Source organism: Protopterus annectens, chromosome 9.part0 (assembly GCF_019279795.1).
Source record: "Protopterus annectens isolate FY-2018-M chromosome 9.part0, PAN1.0, whole genome shotgun sequence".
Taxonomy (NCBI): domain Eukaryota; kingdom Metazoa; phylum Chordata; order Ceratodontiformes; family Protopteridae; genus Protopterus; species Protopterus annectens.
Genome location: NC_056743.1, coordinates 916109728 through 916133163, shown reverse-complemented (window position 1 = coordinate 916133163; position 23436 = coordinate 916109728). Strand labels below are relative to the sequence as shown.

General features: G+C 42.1%; 1 protein-coding gene across 2 annotated transcripts in view; it reads left to right on the top strand.

Moving 5' to 3' along the window:
* The window catches only part of STAT6 (signal transducer and activator of transcription 6), a 2965055-nt gene that overhangs the window by 913424 nt on the left and 2028195 nt on the right, over nucleotides 1–23436 (top strand). The window lies entirely within an intron of this gene.

Here is a 23436-nt window from a genome sequence, read left to right as displayed (position 1 = left end):
CTGACAAATCCTCTATTGCATTGCTTAATGTCAGATCACTGTCATGAAGTAAAATCTTTCTCACTGCAGCACTATTAATATCACACACAAGTCTGTCCTTTATCAGCTCATCCTCCAAATCACCAGACCGACATGTTTTAGCTCTGTTTCTCAAGTCAGTTATATAAGCTGCAAATGTTTCCCCCGATTTAAAATAAATGCCTCTCTACTGTAATGTTTATCTGGGGGGGTTGCACATTTTTCTGAACTTATGCTTCAAACACTTGGGGGTCTTCCCTTGATTCAGCTTGCACAACAATATGGCAGTCTGCACCATCACCTTCATACACTGCTGGTGCATATACAAATGAACGTTCTTTTTCTATGGCCTCAGATCCTGCTATATTTAGCAAAATGAATGCCTTGGCGTGTGCCTCTTTAACTGCATAAGCTGCTTGTATGAAAATAGACTCTTGTTCAAATATTCTCCAGTTCTCTGCAGTATTCTGATCAAATACAAGTGGCTGAGGTTTTCGAAATCCATCTGCCATATTAACATATACCAGCGAAGGGTCTTGCAAATATGCTCGAATATACACACACACACACACACACACACACACACACACACACACACACACACACACACGTGTGCATCAGTGATGGGCATAAACACAATTTGCTCAATGCTTTTGTGCTCCGTATTATACTTTCTGTCTTTACGCTTATCGGAATTGTGTGAATGAACAACTTCATAGTACTTTCAAATAACTGGACTTTTTGAAATAAACTTCTCGGGTTTTTCGATGCTTTATTGCACTTTGTAAAATAGCTTTTCAGATTTCTCGATGCTTTACTGTACTTTGCAAAACAGCTTTTCAAATTTCTCGATGCTTTACTGTGCTTTGCAAAATAGCTTTTTAAACTTTTTGATGCTTTACAGAGCTTTATGGAACAATTTCTTGGACTTTTCGATGCTTTATGAAATCTTTGATTGGTAAAGGCAGAAATGCTAAAGTCACTCATCACTCATTATGCTTGCGGAATTGGTAAAGGCAGAAATGCTAAAGTCATTTACTTTCAAAACTGGTAAAGGCAGAAATGCTAAAGTTATCACTTGGAACTTTATTGATAAAGGCAGGAATGCTACAGTCATACGCCATCACTTGTGAAAGTCATCACTTTAAGAAACATTCGAGAACTTTAAGATGCAACTGAGCAATTCACGAGTACTGTAATACTCTTGCAATCTTTTGTAAGAAATACCTTTTAACAATGCAAGAAACGTATTAAGCAACTGTACAATGTGAATAAATCGAACTTCTGTTGCCCAGATTCAATATCTTTTGAAGTATTTGCACCTTGCAAATGACTACATGCAATACACTGAAATGTCCCCAAAATGGCGATACCTTGCTAGGCAAATCTTTACAGTAGAAGAAGCACTCTGTAATGGAGACAATTTCCAAATAGACACACCCAGCACGAAAGCATTTATAAAAATAACCATATGTTTACTGGATTACACAAAATAGTTGCACTTTGCACACACTGAACTCTTTGAAATAGATGCATAGTAAACAGACACTATAAGCATTTTTTCACACCCTGAGATACTCTGAATAACTTTAATTACACCCTTGATACAATACTAAGTCATAGCTATATCCAAGAACAGCACTTTGCCGAAACACAAGCAGTCCCCTTGCTTTATTTTTGTTTACTGCCCTTTTCTCTTTTCTTATTATATTCTTTTTTTGCTCATTTAAGTCCGTTTTTATGCCCATTGTACTTTTCTTGTGCTCGTTTTACTGTAAACATGCCCAATTCTGCCTTAAATATGCTCGTTTTGTACTTTAAAGTCAGTTGTCTTGTCCAATACTTTTATCTTAAAACATTTTCTTTAGTTAACAAACTTTTTGTACTTTCCACTTGCCTGATAATTTGGTTTGTGCCCTTGTAATGCCCTTTCTTTCCTCTTTTTGCATTGAGTAAATCATCTTCTTCTTTTGGCTTTTCCTGGTTAGGGGTCGCCACAGCGGATCACCTGTCCGCTCATGATTGGCAGTGGAGTTTTATGGTGTCGAGTTGCCAGCCCGGCGCCCAACCTTCTAAAGAAGGCACATACATGCACACACACACACCTAGGGCCAATTTAGAGTGTCCAATCCATCTACAGCATGTCTTTGGGATGTGGGAGGAAACTGGAGCACCCGGAGGAAACCCACACGACCACAGGGAGGACATGCAGACTCCACACAGAAGGCACCCCAGCCAAGGATCAAACCAGAGAACCTCTTGCTGTGAGGTGGCAACACTAACTAACGCACCACCACGGCCGCCCTTTCGCATTGAGTAAATAATTTGTATTATTTTTTATTACCTTTGATTCTTTCTGGTTATGTTTGTACTGTTTTCTCTCATTTTCACCTTCACTGCTGTCTTTAGATCTCATGGCTCCAAATGTTCTTCTCTTTTTCATCCCGGTTCTGACACCATGTCTCTTTCAGGTTGGTACACTAATAAACGAGTCTTCATGGGTTCTGTTTAAGCAACTTTATTCTATACAAGCACTTAACTATAGAGTCGTATTGACTGTGACTTAAGTAACTTGTATACAAATTAACTACTGCGATCATACATGCTCACTCTCTGGCTGCTTCTACAAAATGGAACTAGGGATTGCACGTGTCTGGAATTTTTACATGCACACACAGCTTTGCATGCTTCTTAAAGACATAGCATGCACACGTTACACTCTGATCTACAGCTTCTATCCTCACTTAAATAGTTATATTGATAAGGTGATCCCTATCAACACCAAAATGTAATAGGAGATATAAAAACAAATCCCTTTTGGAATAACCATATATGTATAAACTATATAACAAAAGAAAGAAATTAATGTCCATAAGAAGTCCTACTGTACCCACCTTAAGAGCTCATTTAAACAAATTAGTAAAGAGCTTGAGGGTGCCATTAGGAAACTCAAATTTGAATGAGCTTAAAATAGCCACTGAAACTACTAATAACTATATATTTTTTTATGTGTCAGGAACTTAAGAACTAACATCCAGAAATTCTCACAGCTAGTCCACAATGGTGCTGCTCATTCTGACCTAAAGGAAATAGTTAATATCCTAGCTGAAAAATTTACTGCAAATTTTGCTCCAAACACAGTTGTAACAATTCCACAGTCTCAGCCACCCACATAACTACCATGGAACCAGTTCTGTCAGCCTTCTCAAAATCTAAAAGTGCCTTATCTGTGGGCCTTAGTAACACACCAGATTACCTGAATATTGATACCAAATATGGCTTATCTGAACCCCATTCTTAAACTCTTTATTCATTCTCAAAGCCATTGCACATGGATGGCCCAATGACATCCTAGCAACTATAGACTATTACTCTCACTAGCCTCATATGTATGTTTACAGAGCATATCTCCAACCTCATTAATATGGACATTGAAAATCTCTTAATCCTGGACTCTCTCAAGTTGGCTTTGTCAAAAATAGTTCCTGATTCTTTAACATAATGAATTTATTTGAACAAAGTCATCAAAACAGTGGATAGCAGATATACAGTACATGCAGCATATCTGGACCTGACCAAGGTCTTTGAAAGTATTCCTTACGTAGGTGGTGTTGTCAGACTTGTAATTCTTAGTATAAATCCCTATATTATATTATTGATGGAACTGATGTGGTTAGAGTTGTAGGTGACACTTTTGAAAGCAAAGAGGTTGCCATGGTATACCACAGGACTCAATGATTAGCTCTCCTCTATTGGCATCTGTTTCTCAGACCTTTAATGCAACAATCATAGCCTATCCACTTAAAGAAATCCCAATCCCTCTGAGCTACATGCTCTAGGGACCTAAACCTTGTCACCACAATAAATAGAACATGCTGGAGGGATAGATTCCTGTCCCAGAGGCTTCCCATACTCTGGAACAGACTACCTATCTATGTCAAACAAAGCTCCTCATTAGCACTCTTCAAGAAAAATCTTGATGATTGGATGGGTAATAGTAAATTCACCCCGGGGATCACTTCTGTGGTTCTGCTTGACAGGGGCACAGGAAAATAATTTTCTTGGGTGGTGAAAGCCAGCGTACATTTTTGGCTAGGCTTGTATAGGCCCTAGGGTCAGTAGTCTAGTACCTACCTATGAACCTATGATTATTTAAGTTTGTGAACAACTGTAAATTGAGTGTTTGTATTCATTCCTCCACTGACTCACAATTGCTACAACATGGGTTAGACCACGTTGACAACGTATGCAAGGAGAATGGTTAGAAACTAAATAAGAAATAATTTATAGTTCAATCTGGTAGACATTTCTGCAGTATACAATACAGGTGACATCCCCTCAAATTAGACACTCTTGTAAGGGATCTAGCTAATCTTGTTGATAGTTCCTTATGTTTTGACCATCATGACTTTGCAGCACTTAAAAATTCTTCTCTGGTCTAACTAATTTCCAAACACATCTCTCCTAGATCCAGAAAAGTCTCAATTCCATTTTGCTCATCTCTTATCAACCATTATTGAATACAGTGCCCCTTTTGATATGTATTTGTCAAAATATATCCCACAGCTTGACAGATCCTAAGCAACTCCTAACTAAAAAGAGCAGTAACCTCCAGAAGTGTAGCAAGGGTGGGGTGAAGGGGACAGCCACTCCATACAGAAGGTGTTGGGAGCATGATTGGGAGATGATCAGTCAGTAGCAAAATTCATTTCCATATATGCATTTCTGGATGCCATTATTGAAATGAATAGATGAAATATGTGTAGTATAAGTTGTAACAAGCAGCTTGCTACATTTTTAAAGAAAGAATATGACTTTTTTTTTTTGCTTCTCACTTTAAAATGAAGATTCCACAGAGAGAGAGAGAGTGAGAGAAGAGGGATCTGGTTTGCTGGCTTGCTCTAGAGGTGCAAAATCTAGATCAGGGAGCAAACCTTTTTTTTTTCTTGCTCCTCACTTCAAGTTGAGGAGTGCACACAGAAAGGGATCTGGCTTGCTAGCTTGCTTAGGAATGTGCAGACAAATCAACTTTTTTTATTCTTTTTGCTCCTGAACATAGAGTTGAGGAATGTAGAAAAGACCTGGCTTGCTAGTTTGCTCTGGAAGTGAGGAGCTACAGGGTTGCATAAGGTTCAAGACTTGCTGTGGTGAATCCTGATTTAGAAAGATCCTTGGTTCAACCTCAACTGGCTATAAAGTATCCCTTAAGCAAGTGCATCAAGTGTGGTTTTTGGCTCTTAAACCTTCCTTTGGCTTTGCAGTATTTGACATATGATTGACACGGCATGTAAATAATATTGTAATGTGTACATTTTGCAGGGATACAGTGCCTCCTCTCTTCCTTTGTCACTCTTGCAGTGACTCAGTGACAGGAATTGCTCCTCAGTCCCACCCTGGCAGTTATTACAATCACTCTAATCACCTCCCTATACTGAAACATTTTGTGTTTATTTTATCCCTTATATATTCTCATAGTGAAAGGAGTTCCTTGCCCATCTACTCACTGTTCTGTTAGAGATAAGAATATTGCCACATTCCTCCACCAGCTTGGCAGAAATCAGAACCCTCAGCCTGTTTTCACCCTGTGGTGAGTGGGTTCACATTTCAAGTTCCCCTCTCAGTCTAACTGCTCCACCCCAACCCCAAATCCAGACATGGCCTTGTGTTGATTTTTTCAGACATGGCCTTGTGTTGATTTTTGTCACCATTCCAACCTAACTTTTTTGTTAGGCGTTAGCCTGCCCCTCCAAGGGCATATCATTAATCAGTCCATACCATACACCCAACTACTGGAAGTTATTGGAGAAAACTGGCAAAGGAACCAAGGTATTGGGAGCAAATAACTAGAGAGGGAAAGGTAATAGAATGGGAAGAGCCCAATAATTTATTTGGACTGCAGGTTAGAGATTGCCTCCCCTATCAAGGATTGATATCAGAGTATAGGCAAAGGGAAATAAATGGGGGGGGGGGTCCTAAATGAAAGACCAGCAGTGGTACAGTTTTTAGCAGAATCTATAACAGAAAAAAAAGGAGTAATTAGTATACCATATAAAATATTATAAGATAACTATAAGAATCAATCAGAGGAGGTTAGAAAGGATTGTGAAGAGAGACTGGATAAGCAAGTCATAAAGAAACAATGACAGGATATATCTATGTCTCCTAAATATGCAACAAAATCTAGAAGATTTAGGATTTTTGCTTGGAAATGTTGACATAAATATTTCTATACCCAAAGTAGACTCCCGAGAATTTTTCCTTAGGTAGACAATTGATGTTGGATGTGAGACAGGGAAGAGAGAGGTATTTAGGAACATATTTTCTAGGAGTGTGGCGGGTTGGTGGACTTTAAGGATTCCCTGTGGTATGCACTGTCAGAGATGCTGGATGGGCAGATTGGTGTGATGTGGGAGATGATTTATCTGAGCTATGAATTGCCTTGATATGGTAAGGCATTGCTGTGTCTAATTATGATGGCTGCCAAAAAGCAAGTACTATAAAATGGAAATCAAAATCTAAACTAATTGTACTAAAAGTAGTGAATATAGTAACAGAGATAAAACAACTGGAATTGAGATCTCTAGAAAAAGGTAGTAGCAAACTACAAAAAAATGGGAATTGTGGGAGCAATACATTCAGGGGAGGAATGAGGTTTAAAAGAAGGCAGGACTTCAATGAGCTATGTAATGTTTGACTGAAAATGATTGGGTAGATTGTAAATGATTTATAATGTTTGCAGTTGAGAGCATGTCAGCATGGTTTGTGATTTAAAATGCTTACAACTAGGATTGTGTTGGTGTGGTTCGTTTTCACTTATATAAATGTAGGACTGCTTATGTCATACGTGATGGTTTAATAAAGATGTTCCTTGTTTAAAAAAAGGGGCAGGAATTGAATAATTTGTGTAATGTTGCTTAGGTTATATGATATATAGCAAGATATATGAAGTATAATGTTTATTAATGTTAATTTAATACAATCTGATTACTTTTCTATAAATGTAAATTTGCCTATGTCAGAAGTGATGATTCAGTAAAGATGTTTAAAAATAAATGCAGCCAACTGGTACAGGGATTGCTATCCCCAAAGCTCCACATATCTGTCATTTACATGGTCCAATTCGTGTAACTCACACAGGACAGATTAGTAGGCTAGTTACAGTAATCTAGATCCCAGTAGGTATGATATCCACATATCATTCAATTATTCATTTATCCTCTGGTACTAAATTTATTAATTTTAGAGTTGCAGAAACACAGACTACTCCAGCACACATTGAGCACAAGGCAGATAAACTGATTCAGGGTAGGAGGACAATCTGTCTTAGGAAACACACACACACACACACACACACACACACACACACACACACACACACACACACACACACACACACACACACACTTTATATAATAGCCAGTTCACCAGTGTAATTTCTTTGGCCTGTGGAAAGAAAATGGATCAACCTGAGAAAAACAGCAGAAACACAGAGAGGATAGGCATACTTCTCGCAGAGAGCATCCCAGCTGGAAACACAGCAGAGTTAACTGTTGCACTACTGTGCCATTATATCCCTGTGGTAGCGAATCATATATTTCATTTATAACCAGGTAGGTAAACTGGCCCACAAATCCTTTTCAGCCATGATCTGGGCCACATTGGTAAGTGTAAATACCAAATGTAACTATGTGGACAATTTGCTATAACTAGTTAATTGACATGTTTTAGGAACTGAGAGCAACAAGAGTACACACACCGATAAGCTGACTTGCACTTCACCAGGGAATTACTGAGGTCGCAGGTTAGCATGTTACTGTGTTTACTTTTATATCCTAGAGATGATGCTATGTAGTAAAACTGATTGTCTCTTTTGTGAAGTATTCTGAAGTACAGGGTGTTTTTAACAAAGTCTTTCATGCTGCTCTAGGGTAGTACTCACTGAAAGCATGCACTTCACTGGAGCTGATTTCTCATAGTGATTTTTTCACCCCCAGCAAAAAAGAAATGCTTTAATTTGCACCATTAAAATGCCTGGCATTTTAGTTTAAATTCAGTCACATGTGAATTCTGAAGTAGTACTCACTGAAAGCATGCACTTCACTGGAGCTGATTTCTCATAGTAATTTTCTCACCCCCAGCAAAAAAGAAATGCTTTAATTTGCACCATTAAAATGCCTGGCATTTTAGTTTAAATTCAGTCACATGTGAATTCTGAAGTAGTTTCTGAAGTTAGCACATTATAAATGTACCTAGTGAAACCTATTGTGGCTAACAGTCTTAAACTCACTTCTAACAAAGATTATGTATTTGGGATTAATCCCGTTTTAGAGTTTTTTTCTGCAAGGGGTAAATTTGCCAACTGTAATTTTTTTTTTGGTTGGTATGTGGAATGGGAGATTCTATTATTAAATGTTTTTACAATGTGTTTAGGTGTTCAAAAACAGTTTGAAATAGTTACTGGTGTCTCAAAACACTTTGTTTATTAGACTATAACTAGTCTCTAGATCTATGCATCTGATAAAGGCACAAGGACTGGATGATGCCACATTCCAGTGACCTAATGTTAACAGAGTGGCAGCAAGTACAGCAGGAAACATCACTTGGCTTTTTAAAATGTAGTAAGTGATGAATATAAAAGCATATGGAAAGTAGTTCAGTTGAGCAGTTACAGGAACCAGAGAAAAATGGTTTTATTTACAGTGATCATTGTAAGTACGCAGTTGTTCTAAGTAAGTTAGCAAATAATATATTAACTCTCATGAGTTTGAGTAGGAACAGTAAAAAATTTGAAGAAAGGCAAAGCTAGTTGTGTTTTGGTAAGGGAGGTTATTTGAAAAATTATCAACTGTACAACTGCATGGTAGCCAAAATAAAACCTAGCTGTTTTTCATTATGAAGAACAAACACAGCGTGAAAGAGCAGGTTCATGTGCTTAACAGACATACAAATGGAGAATTTACAAATAATACTTACTGACTCTAGGCTGATGGCCATTGACTCTGTTAAATCCATTTATTGCTCAAAAAATTAGATATAAGTGAGGCAGAAACACCCTGAGAGGCATGCATCAGTGACTGAAACCAGTAACTAAACAAAAATTGTTATAAATATTTCTTCTATAACTTTTAAGCAACATGAGCTATTGTTATATCTAAGGATTTGTTTTTCATCCTTATTTGCTAGATAGATTATTTTTCCTTGATTTGGAAAAGGTTTATTGGAAACTAAACATGCTTGTTGGGTTTGAGTAATTCAGATAGTAACATAATGTTTTTTGAGCTCTTTTTTTTGCTTCACAATGTTGTCATGTGTTACAGTTTTTTTAAGATGCTGTATTAAATGAGATGAGATTTTACCAGTGACATTTAACACAATATAGACATATTAAATTAATAAGCTGATGACAAGGAAGCTTTAAATGTTTTCCATTGGATTAAGACCATCTGCATTATCTTGACCAAGCAAAATGTTTTTCAGTGACACTTAAATGATTCAACCATATTAATCAAATTGGGATTTAATCCTTAATATCGTGGGCAAACTCCTCAAAATCTAATTTAATTGAATTTGACCTGCAAATCTAATTAGAAAAAGACTTTCCCTTTATTTTATTGTTTTGTGGGCCTCTGCGCAAATGTTGTCTGTGTTTTACCCTTACACTCCCTACCAATTAGAAATATGCTCAAGAGTTTTACCATTTCTGGGGAAGGGGAAATTTGGCAAAATGAGAAGTTATGTACCTACCATAACGTTCCATGTTAGTTGTCTTCTTCTCGCCTTCTTTTTTGCTGGATGGGTTCGGAGCCGATCCTCGGCTCCGACTCAGCCTATACTAAAGCTCGAGAGCTATTTTTACTGACTTGAGGCTCCCCTGTATCCCACAATGCTAGGAACTAACTTCCCAGATCTTATTTGATAGATAACACCATAGCAGTTCTGATCCCAGAACAAAGGAAAAAGAGGAATACCTATAACTATAACATACCCAGAAAAAGGGCAATCATGGGAGTCCAAGTTGGGAAGAAAGACAGCCCAACAAGATCCTTTCGGTCTGTCCAGGCTAGGGGGTTGGAGGGTGGGAAGCAAGAAAGAAGGCAAGAAGAAGACAACTAACATGGAACGTTATGGTAGGTACATAACTTCTCAATGTTAAGTTGTCAATCTCGCCTTCATTCTTGCTGGATGGGACAGCATCCCTAGCACCTCAGCCCTGGGTGGCTCATCGGAACAGACTCTTGAGGACGGTGGAACCAAAGTTAGCTCGGCTTCTGGAGGCCATGTCCAGTTTGTAATGAGAAATAAAGGTATGAGGAGAGGCCCATGTGGCTGCCGCACAAATTGAGTCTATAGGTAACCTAGCCTGAAAAGCTATTGACATAGCTAAGGCTCTAGTTGAGTGGGCTCTAGGTTTTGAAAGAAGTTCTTGACTCCTTAGTTCATAGATGAAAGTAATCACAGAGGTCAACCATTTGGAGAGGGTTACTTTGGAAACTGGGAGGCCTTTCTTCCCTTCCGCATAAGACAGGAAGAGCTGCTCAGATTTCCTAACTTGCTTGGTTCTATCCAGGTAGTAACGGAGTTGACGATGAATGTCCAAAAAATGCAACTTTTGTTCCGCTCTGTTGGAGTAATTAGGGAAGAAGACTGGGAGATCGATAGTCTGGTTTAAATTTGCCTCAGAAGATATCTTGGGTAAAAAAGATGGGTTAGTTCTGAGGGATACTCTATCTTTATGGAAAATCAGATAATAAGGAGGACGAATGCAAAGGGCGTGAAGCTCTGAGACTCTCCTCGCAGAAGTTATGGCCACTAGAAATAGAGTTTTCCATGAGAGTAACTTCAAGGTACAGGAAGCCGCAGGTTCAAAGGGTGGCAGAATCAGAGAGGTTAAAACCAGATTCAAATCCCACTGTGGTGGGGGATCTCTGATTGGGGGCTTAAGTAAAAAGATACCCTTAAGGAAGGCTTTACAGAGTTTATGGGACATAATAGTGGAGTCTGACAGGCCTCTAACTGTACTCTGATAGTGAAGGAAGAAGAACCTGATTGAAAAAGTTCAGCCAAGAAATCCAAGACTGACTGGATAGGTGCAGTGAAAGGATCCATGTTTCTAGTCTCTGCCCAGAAGGAGAAACGTTTCCATTTGCTAGCATAAATCCTCCTGGTAGAAGATTTGTGGGAAGCTAGAATGATGTCACGCACCGAATGGGAAATAAAGGGAAGCCTGGCTAAGGTTGGAAGTGGAGCAATCAAGCTGTGAGGTTGAGAGGGAGGAGGGAGTGGTGCAGCTCACCCGACTGATGGGTCAAGAGGTCTGGCACTGGGTCCAGATGCCAGGGCTGCTCCAAGAGGTAACGATGCAGGAACGGAAACCAGATTTGTCGAGGCCAGTAAGGGACAATGAGGATCATCGTGGATCTCAATGCGGTAGCTCTCTGAATCAGCTCTGTGATTAATGGAAAGGGGGGAAAGGCGTACAGAAGACCCCGGGGCCAAACGTGGACTAGAGCATCTCTGGGGGGGGGGGGGTGGCCGGGAAGAGAGTGAAGAAGTCGTGACACTTGCTGTTTTGAGGTGTTGCGAAAAGATCGCAGCAAGGCTGACCCCATCTTTGGAAAATCTCTTCCACTACTGACTGTTTGAGAGACCACTGGTGCGGCATGAGAATAGCTCTGCTCAGCCTGTCCGCTATTACGTTGGACTTCCCGGGGATATGCGTTGCTATCAGAAACCGCTGAGAAGAGATCGCCCACTGCCAAAGTCTGAGTGCTTCTCGACACAAGGGGTGGGACTTGGTTCCGCCCTGCTTGTTGATGTACCACACTACGGACATATTGTCCGTCTGAACTGCAATAGTCCCTATGGGAAGAGAGTCCTGAAGGGCTTGCAACGCTAAATGTACTGCTCTCATCTCCAAGACATTTATGTGCAGGTGGCACTCGAAAGGTTGCCATGTGCCCTGGACTGTCCTGCCCTGAAAATGCCCCCCCACACACACCCGATCAGGGAGGCGTCCGTTGTCACCGTAGCAACCGGGGGGGGAAACAGAGGATCTGCCCTGAATGACTTGCAGTGAGACCATCCACCAAGACAGGTGTTTCTTGCATGATTGTGTGATTAAAATGCTGTGAGACATTGGAAGCTGTTGAAAGGACCACTGGGAAAAAAGCATCCATTGAAGGATCCGCATGTGAAAAAGAGCTAGGGGAAGTAACGTAATGGCTGCAGCCATGAGACCTAAAGTCTTCAGTACAAACCTTGCCTGAATTCTGTTGCTCTGAAGAAGGATGTGAACGTGTGCGCGAATATCTGAAACTCTCTGTGCGGTTACTTTTACGGTTAGTTCGGCTGTGTCCAATATGGCGCCTATGAAAGTAATAGACTGACAAGGCGACAAGGCAGACTTTTCGAAATTTATGGAGATACCTAGCTCTTTGCAAGTTTGAATGGTGTAATCTCTGGACTGGACAGTTGATGCCTGGTGGTGGCGGTAATGAGCCAGTCGTCCAGATATGGAAACACCTGGAATCCTTGACGTCTCAGATGAGTCATAACTACTGCCATGCATTTGGTGAACACTCGAGGGGCTGTAGTGAGACCAAAGGGCAGGGCCCTGAACTGGTAGTGACTGGCACCCAGCCGGAAGCAGAGAAACCTCCTGGAGCGCCTGTGCATCTTGATGTGGCAGTGCGCATCCTGAAGGTCTATAGAGCACATTCAATTGCCCTGGCCCAAAAAGGGTAGAATGGACTGTAGCGTGACCATCCGAAACTTCGTTCTTTGGACAGACCTGTTTAGCCTGCTGAGATCCAAAATTGGTCTCCAGTCCCCTGTCTTTTTTGGTACCAAAAAGAACTTGGAGTAGATTCCGGATCCTTGCTGGTCTGATGGGACTGGTTGGATGGCACTTTTTCTTAGCAGTTTTGAGATTTCTAATACTGCTTTTTCCCTTAGACTGGGTGGAACATCTGGAAGGGGCCTTTTTGGCTGTGTTGGGGTGTGGGCAAAAGGAATTTTGTAACCCTCGGATATGATTGACCGTACCCATCTGTCTTGGGTGAGGGAAAGCCAGGCTTCTGGGTACAGTGATAATCTTCCCCCAACTGCCTCCGAAGGCGGACAGTCGGGCAGCATCTCAGGGATGCTGGAAGGGCTGGCCAGAGACAGCTTCTCTGCTACCCTGATTCTGCGGACCTCCTCTGCCCCTAGGGAGGCGTCTGTTATTGTCCCCCCCCCTGCCTCTAGAGGGGAACTCACCTCGTGCGTCAGGCGCAACTCCCTGTGGTTTGCGAAACCACATTTTTCCACCCTTCTGACCCTTAGGATATGGTCTAGACGGGATGGAAAAACGGACTCCCACGGCAGAGAGCGTCTTGCCATCTTGTTCGCATCTGGTCAAAGTATCCTTCACTTGAGGTCCGAACAACGCCGACCCATCAAAGAGGGAGTTTGTGAAGGACGCCTTGAAGGGGTCAGCAAAGTTACAAAGCCGCATCCAGGCATGATGCCTTAAGGCCACGCCTGTGCCTGCAGCCCTACTCGCCCCATCGGCCGCATAAGTAATAAGGCGCATGGAGGAGTTAACAATCGAGTTCAGGGTTGCCAGCTGGGAGTTGATTTTGTCTTGAGACCCCACAGCTGTTGGATCCTGTAAAGTATCACCCATTTCTTTGAGCATGTCTCTTTGAAGGCGGGTGAAATGACATAAGTAATTCAGTGACCGCATGGTAAAGGTCGCTGAAGAAAACATCCGCTTGCCGTACCTTTCTATAGTCCTAGATTCCTTATTAGGAGGATGGATCGGTACTGAAGGATCAGCCAGTTCCTTCTTAGTGGCCGCCGCCACCACCATGGCATCAACAGGGACACCCTTGGTTAAAAACTGCTTATAAGAAGGGGCTGTGATAAATTCTGAAGGCCTCCGTGGGGTAGGTTCCATCGAGTCAGGGGCCGTCCATGCCTTCCGCGCCTCCACTTCCATGAGGGGGTCAAAGGGCGGAGACACCCAGGAAGTGGAAGGGCGAGAACCAAAAGCCTCTAGGTAAACCGACTCGTCCTCAGAAGGATTGAGGGTAGACCAGTTCCCCCTCTGCTTGAGGATTTCAAGGATGTCAGAAAAGGAGACATCCTCAGAGGGGGACCGTAGGGACCCTTCCGACTCATCCAAGTCGGTGTCGGATGTGACGGACTCAGGAGGGTCCACATGCTTCCTCTTGCATTTCCATTTCCGAGGGGGCTCCCCTGACAGATCAGGGGAGGCCTCGGAAGAGGAGGATGCCCCCAATGGGGGCACCTGAGGCATTGGATCTCTGCGGTCAGGGTCGAGAGGATGGGTAGAGACCGTGGCAGGAACAACAGTGGGAGGAGCTGAGGGAGCTGACCAAGGAGCAGGCACAGGGGCCAGCACACTCCTCATGACCTCAAAGGCACCCCTATCAGGCAGGGAAGAAGGTCCCCGCTCCGAAGAGATAAGGACCCCTCCCGGCACCGAGAGAGACGGCTCCGAGGCCAATGTCGGGGCCGAACTCACCTGCGCCGCGGCTCCGAGAGGGAGAACGCGGTCGGTCAAGGGTCCAATGCCACTCGCCCCCTCGGAGCCGACGAGGGAGTCCCGACGCCCAGATCCTTGCAAAAATGGAACGATGGAAGAGATCGGAGCCAAAAGGTGTGGTATCGACTCCGTGTCGACGGTCCCAGCTCCCACGAACTCCAGCTCCGAGCTCATAGGAAGAGTCGGAGGAGGAATCGACGATAGAATGGGGATAGCCGCTGTCTGTTGAGAAGGGCTCTGAAGCATCTGGGCCAGTGCCTGCGACTTAAGGAGTCTGCTAACCACCCTCTCAAGGTCGTGTTCCAAAAGCCTGGAAAACTGAGAGGAATGGGACTGATGGCTCCGCTCCGAAAGCAAAGGAGATCTCGGAGCCGAATGGACTGACTCCAAAGAAGGAGACCTGGAGTGCTTATGGCTCGCAGACAGTTCCGACACAACAATCGGAGCCGACTGAGTCTTGGTAGCATCGGCTCCAGCCGGAGCCGACGTAGGAGCACTAAGAGCACCACTAGTCGAAGGCTCGGTTTTTGGAGCCGACGGTTTTGTGGGCTTCGAAGGTTTGCCCGACGAAGACTTGGTCGGTGAACCTTCAGGCTTCAACAAGCCTCATAAAATAAGCTTGTTCCTGTGTTCCTGCAGGACTCTTGGACTGAATGCATGGCAGACAGAACAAGAGTCCTGCAGGTGCAGAGGGCCCAGGCAATAAACACAAGAAGTGTGACCGTCTGTCAGAGACATCTTCTGACAGCACGAGTCACACTTCTTGAAGCCTGAAACCCTGGAATCCTTAGATATCCTGACAGGGATGACAAGTCACAAACACACCAACAAACACCCACACTCAAACTTACTCAGTCCAGACACACACACACACACACACACACACACACACACACACACACACACACACACACACACACACACACAAAGACTGAGACTGTTTACAGTGAAAAATAGAAAATCTTATACTAAAATTAATCAAATTAAACTTAAGATTAAGCTAATATTTAAACTAAAAATTAGCCCGAAGGCCTAGTAATCTAAGGAGTGGGGTTGGTAACGAGAAAGAGTTAGGAACAAACCCGGAACTATCTAGGTGGGGATACACTAGAGGGGTAAAGTGGGTCTAATAGAAAAAACTATTACTACAAAAAGGCAGAAAAAAACCTTACCAGAAGAGATTTTTATAAATCTAACCTGAGAGCCGGCAAAAACGCAACCTCGTAGCTGAAGCCTGGGTAGTTAACGCCTAGCATTGTGGGATACAGGGGAGCCTCGAGCCGGTAAAAATAGCTCTCGAGCTTTAGTATAGGCCGAGTCGGAGCCGAGGATCGGCTCCGATCCCATCCAGCAAGAATGAAGGCGAGATCGACAACTTAACATCAGGATTTAATTGAGTTTACCCTCAGTAATTAGGGACTACTCATAATCATCCATATTTTCTGCATTTTGGATTTACAGCGTCAGAGATAGCTATATTAGTCTATAGGGACAAATGGGGGTGAAGCCACCATCATGTAGGGTGTGGGTGGATTGCCTTCCATATTAAAAAGGTATAGGAAATTGCCATTTTAATTTCTCAGGCTGGAAAACTTGGGTGGTATGGAAAATCAACTTGATTTCATAAATCATAACAGTAAACCAGAAAAAAGGTGTGTCACTGTCATTCAGGATGTAGAGCATACCAAAACAACATTTTTGAGATTAAAAACTTCTTAGTAGCAAAACAACAAATCTTTTTGGTAATTCACTATTGCAGTCCAGGTTACCCTCCCGCCATCCCCCTGTCATTCTGGAGTTTATCTTTCCTTCTCTATCTTCTACAACCTATGTAGTGTATTTGCTTGTAGATGAAGGTAAAGTTTATACTGATGCATGTATATATATATATATATATATATATATTTGCTACCTTTTTGGGGGCACCTGATATCGGGGGGCAAAAAAATCTAAAGAAAATGGCGTCGGCTGCATGTTTTATACCCCTGACGACCTGACGTCATGGAAAAGAAGACAGCAACCGACGCAGGACCCAAGACTTTGGAATTCAGGCCGACTGAGGGCAACCTGCCAGCAGATTACCCAAATGTAATGACTGCAACAGTGAATACACTCGAACATCTACATTAATGGTAAGTGTACACAATTGTACTTTCTTAACTTCTGTGCTCTAGTATCAAGGACACAGCCAAAAATAATAGGTAAACAAAGACCCCAAATCTGGGACAATTTTTAATATTACTCTAATTCAATTAAAACATCAATAGTGCAAAACGGTTTGCATCAACACACCCTTTCTGAACAAAAACAAGTATGAAACTCTAATATCTGGCATTATTGACTGACTGTAATGTTTAGTTATTTACCAGAAAATCATTTTTTTTTTTTTTATTTACAAAGGCCAGGGCAAAAGTATGACACAAAATCAGGGACATTCTGTGAACTCAGAAACAGTTGAGAGGTATGCAGTCAAAGCTTAAGAGACCAAAAGATAGACTAAGAACAGCAAATGGCCAAGATCACATTCAATTTACAACATTAATATCTGGGATTACTGAGTAACTGTAATCATCGGTGACTTACCAGAAAGTCCAAACATTTATGGGAGACAAGGCAAGAATATAATGCAGATCAAGGACAACTGAGATGGAAAGAAGTGAAACTATTGAAGAGCCAGTACTGGACTAGAACAAAATCATTTTTATTTATTCATTTATTTTTTTTTTTTGAATATGACATTAATAAGTTTCATCTGGTTAAAAATGAAACTAATTGAAACATGACAAGAATGCAGTATGCAGGAAATACCTTGCAGTCCTGTCTGACAACTTTAACACCCCTGTGCTGTTGCTGGTTTCCTTAAACTGATGTTACTGAAGAGTGAGTCTTCATCTTTTGGGAACATTGTGCCCCCTGTCTATATACAGGAAAAGAAATGCAAATGGGAATTTTAACTGATCTAAATCTTCAACAGCTAGGAAATACATTTCTCTCCTGAAAGGTTTAGTTGTACAAAAAAATCTTGGTATGTACAAAAAAAATGCCTGGCACTCACATCTGTACTGCTAGCAACTTGAGTTTGATAAGGACTCTGAGGATCTAAAAGCATCACCTGGGTGGTGCAGAAAGCAGCCAATTGCTTGTTCCCTTGGTGGGGTGAATTCCTTGTGCTTGTCAGACCTTTGTTGGAAAACAAGTCTTGCAAGTAAAGCTCTACTTTTCAGAGAGGAGTGACAGATGTCCTGTGCAGGATGTGCCAAAGTGCATGACCTTCATGCATAGCATCATTACACAAAAAATTGTCTGATAAGGAAAAAGTCTCATCCTCCAGGATGATGACGATAATATTAATAATACTTATGCCCATTTGTTAACCAGGTAGGCCCACCTAACACACATTCTTTTTTCAAGGGGCAGCTCATTAGGAATATCTGGTTAAGTGACTTTGCTCTAGGTCAGGCAGCATAGGATCATAGGAAGTTACTAGGCTATTGGCCCTGAGGCCCTTATAAGCCTAGCCAAGAGTTTAGTCCATGTTTAGACAAGCCAGCACCCAAAGCCCCTGTCCAGCAGGGACACAAGTGGAATCCCAGGGGTGTATTTCCTTTTTCCCATCCAGTTATCCAAGTTGCACTTAAAAAGGGATAATGAGGTACTCTGCTTGACGTGACAAGGGAGTCTGTTCCACAGGTGGGGAGTCTCTGGGACACAAATCTGTCCCACTAACAAGTCCAATTGATGTCACAGACCAAGTTGAGGTCACACATGCATGTTACTTGAGTGGAGCTTGACTTGTGGATATGCAGCAGTCCCATCAAGGCGGGGTCTGAGATTGCTTTGTATGCCAGACAGAAGTCACCTCTGAGGAGTCTGTATTAAACTGAGTAGAGGGACAGGGCTTTTAGCCTATATGTGTAGGGAGGATGTTCGAGGCCCTGGATTCTCCTGGTGAGGAACCTCTGTGATCTCTCCAAGCTGTTGCATGTGCTTGCAAGATACATGCCAAGCACTGTACTCAATAACTGGCCTTATAACCGAAGAATACAGGGATGTTATGACCTCCTTGGCTCTGGATGAGATACCCTTACTTATGAGGTGGGCCATGTAGAATGCTTTCTGTACAATGGAAGCAGGTTTGTGATCAAAAGTCAGGTTGCTATCAACCTAGGTGCCCAAAGCCCTCACAACTGATTTTGTTCTCAGGACGTTGTTATTAATGTGATAATATCTGGGGATGTTAGCTTGAGGCCATGTTTCTGGCACCAGTCATTTGTTTGGGTGAGACCCTCTTGGAGGATGTCCACATCACTTGGGGAATTGATGACTGCACCCAGCTTGCATTCATCTGCAAACTTGGTCAGCCATAGCCCGCTGGTTTTGGCCTGCACCTCAGAGAAGTACATCCCGAATAACAGAGGCCCCAAGACCAATCCCTGGGGTATGCCGCTCATTACGGGTCTACTGCTTGAGGTGGCTTCCCTATTTTGATTAAGTGGGTTCTATCAGTGAGCCAGTTTACTACCCATCTGGTAGCGTATGGATTGATGCCTAGTTGAGAGAGTTTATCTATTAAGCCCGTGTGGGAATAGTTTCGAAGACTTTGGCCAGGTGAAGGTAGGCGGTATGCACCGTCTTCCCCTCATCCATGGCTTTGGTGACTGTCTCAAAGAAGTTGATCACATTTAACAGACATGACCTCCCCTTGACAAAGCCAAACTGTGTGGGGTTTTGTGTTTGGAGGTTGCCAATGTCCCTGTTAATGAGGGCAAATGAAGGCTGAGGAATCACAGCCAGTACCACAGGAACTACAGCTCACAGCCATAATCCTCTGCATCAACTGCTAAACATAATGCTTCCCAGGTATAATCTACTTGCTCTCAGATACTTTGCTCCCCAGTGATGGAGTAACCTCTAAGCTCTTCACTTTGATGAACTTGGAGATGCAAGTGGCAAACTGTCATGTCAAAGAGATGTAAAGAGCAGAGGTCTCTAGGCTGGGTTATACCTCTCAACTGTACAGATTTTGCAGAATGTCCAGATTTTTGCCTCATATTTTTGGTCCTTTTTTTTTTTTTATAAAATTGTGGTTTTCTGGCAAATTAGTGGCAAATCATTAAAGATTGAAGTTGGAAAATAATGGCAATTTGAGTTTCAGACTTTATACCCTTCAGGAAATTTATGTTAATGCAAAGCCTGCTATTCTATCAGCTTGCTAAGTTTGTAAGAGCAATATTTAAAAATTGCCCCTATTTTTGGGCCTTTGTCCCACTTTTATTTATGGCTTTGTCCAGATTTCTTGCTCTAAGAGGTATACTGAGTGAAGGGGGGGGGGGGGTTAAGTGAGCATGATGGTGCAGTAGTCAAGAGAACAGATGGGGAAGCATAAACATTTGAGACTGTTTGTTCTTTCCCGATCTAGTGGAGAGCTGGGTGAAGCATAAAAAATACTGCTTATTTTTAGCTTTTTAATCCAACTATCAGAAAAAACATACAGTTCCATAATGTGATCATTTTTGTTACATGTTTTAAACACATTAAAGCAAAATCAAGTATTGTCTACTCTTATTATTTATGCAGATAACCTAATTCTCTTTGCTAAAGGCAGTAAAAGTAAAGATGTTTTATAGATGCTACAGTAAAAGTTTGAAAGTTTAATTCTTAGCTACTGTCTAGTGTATTGATTAATATCAGAAACAACTCAAGTTTCCTTTTTTTGAAGAGAAATTTGATTACCTAATAGGCCAGGATTCAGTTCAGTGTTAGAAGATGAGGGAGATAATTTCTCACATCTAGGGTAAAAACTTGACAAAATACTGCCATTCTGTTGTCATGTTGACAGACTGAGCAATACTAGTACTACTACCACTGCTACTAATACTACTACTACTATTACTAATACTGCTGCTACTGACACACTGTTGCTAAGAAGTGCATAACTCATGAAGCCATATTCATACTAAGGAAATTATTATTGTTGTCAGCATTTTATTGTAATATACTTGCTTTCCAGAATAAGGGACGAAAGTCTTTTAACAAACTGTCATGCCATCCTCTGATTCAAAGCAAATGTTCTTTATATTGTGCATTATTATTTGCTGCGTAATTTAACAAATTAATTTTCTTTACAAAGTAGATTAAAGAATCATTTTCAGTACATTTTTGCACAAGATGCTTTTTCTGTATGTTTTGCCACCCTGTCTGCTAACCACTAAAATCTAACTTCACTCAGACCATGCCCACTTATTCCCTATTACACAGGATTTAGCTGTAGTGCTCAAGTGAGATCTGTCTTAAAGGGGACATCATACAGGCAGCCAAGAGAGTTCTTCATGCCCTTTGCAGTCCCCTGCATCTTCCTTTCTTAGACCAGCCACAGAGGTGATTCATTAATTGGGCAATTCTGGCTTATCACCTAGACTGGGACTTGAAACTCTCCCTGTACTACAGAGGCGGCTACAGGGATTTTGTAATATAAATCCCCAACCACTTCATGCAGTGATGACTTGATTGATTGTACCTGATGCAACTGAAAAATGATTCTGCTTCTGTTTGGGTGCCCTTGACAAAAACAGACATCTTAGTACTGTGATTCTGAGTGTCCTTTATCTATCATGTATTTAGAATTGTCAAAAAGACTTACTGTATGCTTCAGTTATAATCTAGAAACAAACACATACGTGTGATCCTTAAGTGTTGTTTTGGTCACAAGCCATAATAGTATGAACAGTCATTGTCAAGGCAAGAACTGCTAAGAGTGTTGAAGGAGTTCCACGGATCACAAACAATGTAAGAATGTAATTTTAGGTTCATAGGTAGGTACTAGGCTATCAGCCCTGGGGCCTATACAAGCTCAGCCAAAAAGGTACCCTGGCTTTTGCCACCCAAGAAAATTATTTTCCTGTGCCACTGTCAAGCAGAGCCACAGAGGTGATCCCCGGGGTGAATTTCCTATTTCCCATCCAATCATCAAGATTTTTCTTGAAGAGTGCTAATGAGGAGCTTTGTTTGATATAGATAGGTAGTTTATTCCAAAGTATGGGAAGTCTCTGGGACAGGAATCTATCCCTACGGCATGTTTTGTTTATTGTGGTGACAAGGTTTAGGTCCCTAGAGCGTGTTAGGCAGAGATCACCTCTGAGTAGGCGATAAGCGACAGAGTACAGCTGGAGTTTTTTGAGACGGTCTGCGTATGGCATCTGTTTGAGGCCAGTTATCCTCTTTGTGAGGTATTTCTGCGGCCTTTCCAGTTGTAGATGTCTTGTGAGGTACATACCAAAAGGGGTGTTGTACTCTATAATGGGTCTAATGAGTGATGAGTAGAGGGGAGCAATGACCTCTTGTGATGAGGTGTGCCACATAGAAGGATTTCCTGACTACTGTGGCGATGTGATTATCAAAGGAGAGACTACTGTCCACCTGTGTCCCAACGTCTCATCACATTTTTGGTATTAAGTATACTACCGCCTATGTTGTAGTTCATGGATACAGAGTTTTTACCAAAGGGGATGACAATGCACTTTTTGGCATTGAGCTTGAGGCCATGGCTTGCCAGGCATCTGTCTCAGTGAGACCCTTTTATAGGATGTCCACATCGTTAGGAGTTTCAATTATGGCTCCTAGTTTGCAGTCATCTGCGAACTTCATTAGCCACAGACCTTCTGTGTTAGCCTTACTTCAGAGAAGTAGATACCAAACAGGAGAAGACCCAGGACTGAACCCTGTGGTACTCCACTTGTCACTGGTCTGAAGTCGGATTTGGAGTCTGCTACTTTCACAGTGTGGGTTTTGTCAGTGAGCCAGTTGGCAACCCATCTTGTGACATAGAGATTTATACCTAGTTTAGTGAGTTTATCTATAATTCCAGAGTGGGGGAATGGTGTCAAAAGCCTTGGCAAGATCTAGATCGGCTGTGTGAACCACCTTACCCTTGTCTACAGCTTTGGTGACTGCTTCAAAGAAGTCAGTCAGGTTTAGGAGACATGATCTGCCTTTTACAAACCTGAACTGGGTGGGATTCAGAGTTTGGAGATTACCAATGTCTTTGTTTATAAGTTCCATGATGATACGTTCCATGGCCTTGCAGACCAGGCTCGTTAGGCTAATGGGGCGGTAGTTCCCGGGGTCCGTAATGGCTCCCCCCTTGTGGAGTGGGATAACCGTTGCTGTGCGCCATTCAGCAGGCACAAAGCCTGAGGTGAGGCTATGATTGAACATGGTACTTAGGTGGGGTGCCAGTTCATTCTGTAGTTCGTGTAGAACACAGCCTGGGATGTTGTCTGGTCCCATGGATGCTGTGTTCTTGGCTTTGGAGAGTGTGGTTTTTTACCTGTGCAGCCGTGATTACAGGAACTTTGCATTCTTCCGGTATAGAGATGGGCTCTTTAGGGGGTGAGAGGTGGGTAAAGTTAGCACTGAACCTATCTGCCAGGATGTTTGCAATATCAGTTGGGTCTGTATATTTAGTGCCATTGTGCTGTAACTCAGAGCAGATCTGAGTGTTGCTATTGAGATTCTTGACATAGCTATAGAATGCTTTGTGGTTGTCTTTAGAATCAATGTCGATTTTGTTTTCGTAACTAGCTTAGGAGGATTTTATCAGGGATCGCAGCTTCTTACTGAGGCTGACTAGGGAGCTCCTCCACTCATGGGATTTTACTCTCTTTTGCAAGCGTTTCTTCCTTCTGTTGTACAGTTTGTTTATGGCAGGGGACCACCAGATTGGCTTCCTTTTTTTGGAGGATAGCGTCTTGGTACTGTTTGGGATAGCACGATCCATGCACTCATGCAAGTGCTTATAAAGTGCAATTGTGTAGGATTCAGTAGTCGTAACTGTATTGTCCATCTGCATGGGTGTCATGAAGTTCACC